The sequence below is a fragment of the Pinus tabuliformis genome, chromosome 8 (genome assembly GCF_031772625.1).
Source record: "Pinus tabuliformis cultivar Carrire ecotype Pingquan chromosome 8, CPIR1, whole genome shotgun sequence".
NCBI lineage: Eukaryota > Viridiplantae > Streptophyta > Pinopsida > Pinales > Pinaceae > Pinus > Pinus tabuliformis.
In genome coordinates, this window is record NC_142294.1 from 1,007,618,034 (window position 1) to 1,007,626,289 (window position 8,256).

The 8,256-nt window shown below is 42.0% G+C and overlaps 2 pseudogenes; both read right to left on the bottom strand.

Annotated features, from left to right (window-relative positions):
• Positions 1-3,469: 3,469 nt before the first annotated feature.
• On the bottom strand, positions 3,470-3,622 carry LOC149238788 (5.8S ribosomal RNA; annotated as a pseudogene).
• Positions 3,623-6,277: 2,655 nt separating this feature from the next.
• Positions 6,278-7,889, bottom strand: LOC149238789 (18S ribosomal RNA; annotated as a pseudogene).
• Between the last annotated feature and the right edge of the window lie 367 nt (positions 7,890-8,256).

Consider the following 8,256-nt stretch of genomic DNA (forward strand, 5'->3'; position numbering starts at 1 on the left):
GATATTCGTTCACCCAAAAGAATGAAAATAAAAAAATCATCAAGGAACTCTTGGAAGCAAGCGTCATTCGTCCTAGCATTAGTCCTTATTCATCACCAGTGGTCATGGTTCTCAAGAAAGATGGGGAATGGTGTATGTGTCCAGACTTCAAGGCCCTCAACAAGTTGACAGTAAAAGATAAATAACCCATCTTGGTTGTCAATGATTTGCTGGATGAACTAAATGGGGATCAATTCTTTACTAAGCTCTACCTTCACTCGAGCTATCACCAAATTCGCATGAAAGAAATAGACATTCCAAAGACTGCTTTTTGAACTCATGAAGGCCATTATGAGTTCCTGGTCATGCCATTTGGTCTTTGTAATGCCCCATCCACTTTTCAAAGCCTTATGAACCACCTACTCAAATGATATATTATAAAATTTTTCCTTGTTTTCTTTGATGACATCCTCATCTACAGCCACACTTGGGCCACACATCTTCAGCATGTAGATCTGCTTTTGCAACCGCTCCAGAAGCATAAATTATTTGTCAAGATGTCCAAGTTCTCTTTTGGCATGGAAGAAGTTGAGTATTTGGGCCACATTGTGGGGCGTGAAGGTGCTAGGGTGGACCCCAAAAAGATCCAGGAAATGCAGGATTGGCCTCAACCCAAGACCTTGAAGAGCTTGAGAGGATTTTTGGGTCTCACAGGCTATTATCGCAAATTTGTCTGCAATTATGGTCGCATTGCTCGACCCCTCACCCACCTCCTCGAGAAAAATTCACTTCTCTGGAATGATTAAGCACAATAGGCATTTATAGCTCTCAAACATGCCTTGTGTTCCACTCCCCTATTAGCACTACCTGACTTCAGCAAATCTTTTGTGATTGAATGTGTTGCTTCAGGTAAAGGTATTGGAATGGTCCTAATGTAGGAAGGTTGACCCTTGGCCTTCACTAGCCAAAAACTAAGTGGGACAAATCTAGGACAATCTACCTATGAGAAGGAGATGATGGCCATATTACATGCAGTAGATACCTGACAACCATACTTATTGGGGCGACATTTCCAAATCTGCATAGACCATCAAAGCCTTAAATATTTTTGGAGCAACACCTATCCTCACCACAACAAAATAAATGGCTCAAAAAAATGTTGGGATATGATTATGAGATAATTTACAAGAAAGGGCATGAAAATATCATAGCAGATGCATTATCACGACAATTTGAGGAGGAAAGCACCCTACTCGCAATTTCCCTTCCCATTCCAGAATGGATTGAAGAGGCTCGCAAAGATTGGTTTTCACATCCATGACTCTCCCCACTCATTAAACAATTGCAAGTGGCTCCACAATCCATAATGGGCTACTCTTGGCAAGATGAGATCCTTCGCTACAAGGACAGACTCATGATATCACCAACATCCACTCTCAAAAGCCGCATTTTGGCGGAGTTGCACTCATCTCCCACTGTAGGTCATTCAGGCTTTCAAAAGACTATGCTCGCACTCGACGTTAATTCTTTTGGACAAGCATGAAAAAGGACATTATTACTTTTCTAGCTAAGTGCGACATATGTTAGTGCCACAAAGGAGAAAGAGTCAAATCCCTAGGCACATTATAGCCATTGCCCATCTTGGATTCAATCTGGATGGAGGTTTCTATGGATTTCTTTACGAGTCTTCCAAAGTCAGGAAACAAGTCAGTCATCATGGTGGTTGTGGACAGACTTTCTAAGTATGCTCATTTTTGTGCCCTACCCCACCCTTTTACACCAGCTTTGGTTGCTCAATATTTCATGGATTAGATCTTTAAATTGCATGGCATGCCCACTTCCATTGTGTCTGATCGTGACCCGATCTTCACTAGTAACTTTTGGCAGGAACTATTCAGGCTACAAGGTACCAAACTACAACTTAGTACTTCCTATCATCCACAAATTGATGGTCAAATTGAAGCAGTCAACAAATGTTTGGATACCTACCTTAGGTGTTTCACTTCAGAAAAACAACATCTATGGGTACAGTGGTTACCTCTAGCCGAATGGTGGTATAACACCAACTATCATGCCACCACCAAAATGACCCCATATGAAGCATTTTATGGTCAAATCCCTCCTTCACCTACTTCTTATATCAATGGATGCTCGAAGGTACAAGCAGTACATCAAATCCTACAGAACCGCACAACCATGTTGGCCCACCTCAGAGAGAATCTTCATCAAGCTCAAAATCGGATGAAGCAACAAGCAGATCAACATCAGTTAGAACACCAATTTCAATAAGGGGATTAGGTATTTTTGAGGCTACAACCATATAAACAAACATCACTCAAAGATAATGGTTGTCAGAAATTATCTCCAAAATTCTATGGACCATATCAAGTACTTCAATGCATTGGAGAAGTCGCCTACAAGCTATCTTTGCCACCTACTGCAAAAATCCATCCAGTCTTCCATGTTTCATGCCTCAAGAAAGTGATTAGGAACCATTGCCAAATTCAAACCAGTCTACCTAAATTGGATGAAGAAGGGTCGATCTGGCTCCAACCTAAATAGGTTATTGACACACGGGAATGGCACCTGCATGGCCACGCAATCAAGGAGGTCCTTGTCAAGTGGAAAGACACCTCTCTGAAGGATGTGACCTAGGAACCAACCACTATCCTTCAGTAGTTTCCGCAGCTTCATCCTTGAGGACAAGGCTATTCTTATGGGGGAGGTCATGTTAGGGTCCAACCCTAACCCCCATATTTATGTAATAGGATCGAGTCATAGTTATAGTCAAGTAAAGAGTCAATAAAGCCCATATTAATAATTGTAAGTGGTTGACCCGCATTTAATGAAGGGAGCACAGTTAGTTGTAAATGGGCCATGGTATTAGATAGATGGTATTAATAAGAACCATGGTATTGCCCCATGGTATTGCATGTATGAATCCTATATAAAGGATAGAGACTCCCCTCGAGGAGCATCATGTCTTATTTTGTAATTGAGGTCAACTCTATTGGAGGTTGCCCCCTCGAAGAGGCAAGTGAACATTGCTTTCTGAATAATAAAATACTTCTTGCTATTTCTTATTGTTCTATTTTCTAGGAATATTTCTTTGCATATTTGGTGTTTTGTTATCTTCTTGCAGGTCAAGAGCATAACAACTACTAGGGGAATTCTTGTAAGTTTCTTTTCCTCTGCCTAATTATATGTTTAAACTCAGTGGGTGTTCTCGCCTAAGCAGAGGTCACAAGTTGGAGCTAAATATTCCCTACCCAATGGGAGGACAAGAGAGAGCAAATCAAGTTTGAGCGATGCCACACACAACCCACATCAGCTAACATTGACTGCCCATCCAAGGGGACAAGATCACCTCTTGTTGACGCATGCCACAAAAGATCGCTTGGGGAATTTCAACCAACCACAACGCATTTGGCATGGACGACCAACTTCATTGTTCCCTAACATATTGCAAGGAGCACATTTGAATGGGATGCGATGCCTAGATAGATGTGCCCTTGACCGAGGCATCAGGTGCAAATTGGTTTAAAAAATTGATGATTCATAGGATTCTACAATTCATAGTAAGTATCACATTTCACTACGTTGTTCATCATAACAAGAGCCGAGATATCCATTACTGAGAGTCATTTCCACTTATTACTGACAATTCCACCACAAAAATGAATAGGGGCACCCCCTATGACAAATGTAAGGCTAAGGGCCAAAAGGAGGAAAGGAAGAAAAACACATGAAAGAAAGAGAAACAAAGGTTTCTACCCCCTCATAAGAGGAGGCTCAAACAAAGAACAATATTCCTGAGCCCCACGCCCTTGAAAAAAGGGGTGAAATGCATGGAAAAACAATCAAGAAGCACTAGGATGACCACCTCGAGAGCTCACACTATGTTTCATCCTTCCTGAAAAACAATCCACAACAATCCCACCTTATCTCCGTAAAGATAGGGACTGAAAGGAAGAAGGGAAGAAAACAAGGTCAAAGAAATAGAGATCAAATGTAGCTACTGGCTCACAAGGGGAGGCTCAAACAAGCCACAAGCCTTCCAAGCCCAGTACCTTGGAAAAAGGGGGGAATTGATGGGGACAATGAACAAGAAGGACTAGGGTGGCCACCTGGAGAGCTTGCACTACGTTTCGTCCTTCCTGAACACCAATCCACAACAATCCCACCTTTTCTCTGTAAATCTAAGGGAAAATAGGAAGAAGGGAAGAAAACAATATGAAAGAAAGAGATATCAAATGTGGCTACCAGCTCACTAGGGGAGGCTCAAATAGAGAACCATCTTCCCCAACCTCATGCCTTTGCAAAAAGGGGGGAACTATAGGGACAATGATCAAGGACTAGGATGTCCACCACGAGAGCTCACAGTATGTTTTGTCCTTCCTGAACACCAATCCACAACAAGCCCACCTTTTCTCCATAAAGCTAGGGGCCAAAAGGAATAATGGAAGAAAACAACATGAAAGAAAGAGATATCAAATGTGGCTACCAGCTGACAAGAGGAGGCTCAAATAGAGAACAAGCTTCCCCAACCTCGTGCCTTCACAAAAAGGGGGGAAATGCAGGGGACGGCGATTGAGAAGGACTAGGGTGGCCACCCCAGGAACTTGCATTTATTTTTTTCCTTCCCGAACACCAATCCACAACAATCAAACCTTTTCTCCATAAATCTAGGGGCCAAAAGGAAGAAGGGAAGAAAACAACATGAAGGAAAGAGATATCAAACATGGATAAAGGCTCACAAGTCGAGGCTCAAAAAGAGAACAAGCCTCCCAAATCCCATGCCACTAGGGTGGCCACCCAAGGAACTCACACTACTTTTCATCATTCCCAAACACCAATCCACAACAATCCCACATTTTCTTAGTAAATCCATGGGCAAAAGGAAGAAGGGAAGAAAACAACACCAAAGAAACAAAAATCCAAAGAAAAGAGAGAGGCTCAACAACATGCCGAGGACATGTTGCCTAACCAAAAAGAAAGAAAACAAGGCACCCAATGAAAACACCCCACCTCTTCACACCCTCCCACATACATTATGGTACAACACCCTTTCTAGCTTACAACATAACAAACAACAATCAAACTACCAAGAAAATAAATCACAACCTAGACTTGACCACTAGAAAAGGCGAGGGCCACAATGATACCGGTGTCTAGATCACGTTACTGAGAGGTAAACAACTCCCCAACCTGGCATAAGGTTTCAAATGACAAATACACTAATAGCAAACCCACCCGCTATTGTACCCCTCCATATACAAAACACCCAACAACCTTTCCAGCAAGAAAGCCAACGGGGGTCAAGAATCAAACTCCAAAGATGAGTTGTCACAGGCTGACACTCAATGCTAGAGAAAGCCACAAGCCACAAATTCATCAATGGTGAAAGGCCACTAAAGAGAGGGATGTTTGCAAAGCACACACCACGAAACCAAGAAACGACTAAGTCACACAAAAAACCCACAATCCAAAGGGAGAAACAAAGACACAACCCGCTACTTCTCTCTTTAGAAGGGGAGTGGCTCATGAGAGGATAAGGAATTCCCTCAACGACAAAGGCACAAGATAAGAAATCCACCTCATGCCCATTGGTGGGGAAAATTGCGATCTCAATGGAGCTCAGAGTGAGGGAGGGTTTTTTCATTACCTGGACACCCAACCCTTCCACGAGGGCATATCGAGGAATGGTCGGGAGGACTAGGGTGGCCAACCCAATGGGTTTAACCACTCTTCATCCATCCCATATTGACCCCACCTCAACAATTTCCCCTCACGGAAGGTTTGAGGCACTAGGTGTGTGTGCAACCACTGCCTTGACCCAACCACCAGAAAAAAAAAATCTCACCCAAGCAACACATAAACCATCGTCGCCTTTTCGAGAGAACCAACTATGGAGGCCTGCACCCTTGGACCATGCCTTCCAACAAACAAAAGACTGAGCAATGCCTCTATGAGTGAGTATAAATTTATCCATTGTATTTCCTAAGCACCTCAACTATAGGAACCATGCCCCACCGAATAGATTTTAGGAGAGGGCTCCCAAGAAACAAGCGTCTAAACCCCCTACAGAAACACATTGGTGGAAAGAAAAACAAAGGATGGGTGGGACAAGCACAAGCATGGCCTACAATCACACACGAAAAAACAAGCGTGACCTCAAGACAAGCAACCAACAATATTCCCGCCAAACACCAAACCCTCTCCCCTAGAGACACACTGCATGGCCCACATTACTATCGAAACCCACCCAACTGGAACCAAAAAAGAAAACCCATGCCATCAATGATCCTACAATAGGTTCACCTATGGTAACCTTGTTATGACTTCTCCTTCCTCTAAATGATAAGGTTCAATGAACTTCTCACGATGTCAATGACGGCGAACCACCATCATCAATGCAATCCGAATACTTCACCGGATCATTCAATTGGTAGGAGTGACAGGTGGTGTATACAAAGGGCACTGACATAGTCAACATGGGTTGATGACATGCGCTTACCAGGAATTCCTCGTTGAAGATGAATAATTGCAATGGTCTATCCCCATCACGATGCAATTTGATAAGATTTCCCCATCCTCTTGAACCAGGAAGAAAAACTCATTGGTTGCATCAGTGTAGAGCACGTGCAGCCTAGAACATCTAAGGGCATCACGGGCCTTTTATTGCCTCAAACTTCCATGGCTTAAATGGACATAGTCCCTCTAAGAAGTTGGCTGCAAAGGGGAACTTCTGTGTAGCTAGTTAGCAGGATGAGGTCTCATTTGTTATGGGAATTAACTAGAAAAATTGTTCCACCAACTAAGAACGGCCATGCACCACCACCCATAGAATCAAGAAATATCTCTCAATTTGTCAATCCTAACTATCTCTCGACCTGGTAAGTTTGCCCTTGTTGAGTCAAATTAAGCCACAAGCTCCACTCTTGGTGGTTCCCTTCCATCTATTCCTTTAAGTTTTAGCCTTGTGACCATACTCCACCTAGAACCCAGACACTTTGATTTATCAAAAGGTTCTGGCAGAGTCCTTAGAGTAACATCCACCGATCCCTGGTCAAAATCATTTATGGTATAGACTAGGATGGTATATGATCATCTTTGAGCCCCCAAATTTCGTTCTTTATTAATGAAAAAATCCTTGGAAAATGATTTTGTAGTGGTCCATCTTTCATAAATCCAAGAATTTCACCTCTGACAATGAAATATGAATTCCCTTGACAATGCCTATTAATCATTACTCCAATCCTGAAGGGAAACCCAATAGGACAAGAATCTTATCACGTTATTCCATGCTAATGTATTCAGAGCATAAGATTGCTTTGAGCACTCTAATTTTTTCAAAGAAACAATGTTGGAGATGTTACCCAGCCAATTAAGGCCAGGAGCACACCATCGACATAAGGGATGGAAGGACAAGTGCACACCACGTAGGTGGACCGACCTTTACGGCCTGAGATCCAACTATGAGATTTTTAACTACAACAACTTATATATACACTATTGGAGCTAGAATTACCGCGACTTCTGGCACCATACTTTCCCTCCAATGGATCCTCATTAAGGGATTTAAATTGTACTCATTCCAATTACCAGACTCGATGAGCCCAGTATTGTTATTTATTGTCACTACCTCCCCATGTTAGGATTAGGTAATTTGTGTGCTTGTTTCCTCCCTTGGATGTGGAAGCCGTTTCTTAGGCTCCCTCTCCAGAATCAAACCCTAATTCTCTGTCAGCCATCACCACCATGGTAGGCCTCTATCCTGTTATGCTCCTATACCAATAGGTGTCATATATCATGATTGACTCGATGAGCTATGTAATATGTTCATACATTTACTTGTTGCAAAGGTTTTCCATATTTTCAAAAAAATAAAAAAAAAAATAAAAAATGTAAAGAGGGTGTACCCTAAAAGAAAAATCAAAGGGTAAAGAGAATAAGATGGTAAAAAAAGTGAAAGAAAATTAACCCCGCCAAATGAAAAACCAAGGAAAGTGTGCAAGCCTAAATGCCACTACTTTCCACTCTTGTACAATAAAAAATTGTGTGTAGCTTGTTAAATTATGCCACAATTGATAAATAGTCAAATAGCTTAAGCTTCGCTAGTTCATATTTGAATTTCATGTTTTAGAAATAGAGAATAAAGCTTTGACCAAACTGTTTAATCTTGGCAGATAAGTAGATAGGTAGAGTGAATAAAAGGAGCTCAACAATTTAATCTAAGCCCTAGGATGTAATAAGGATAGAATTAGATAGATATAT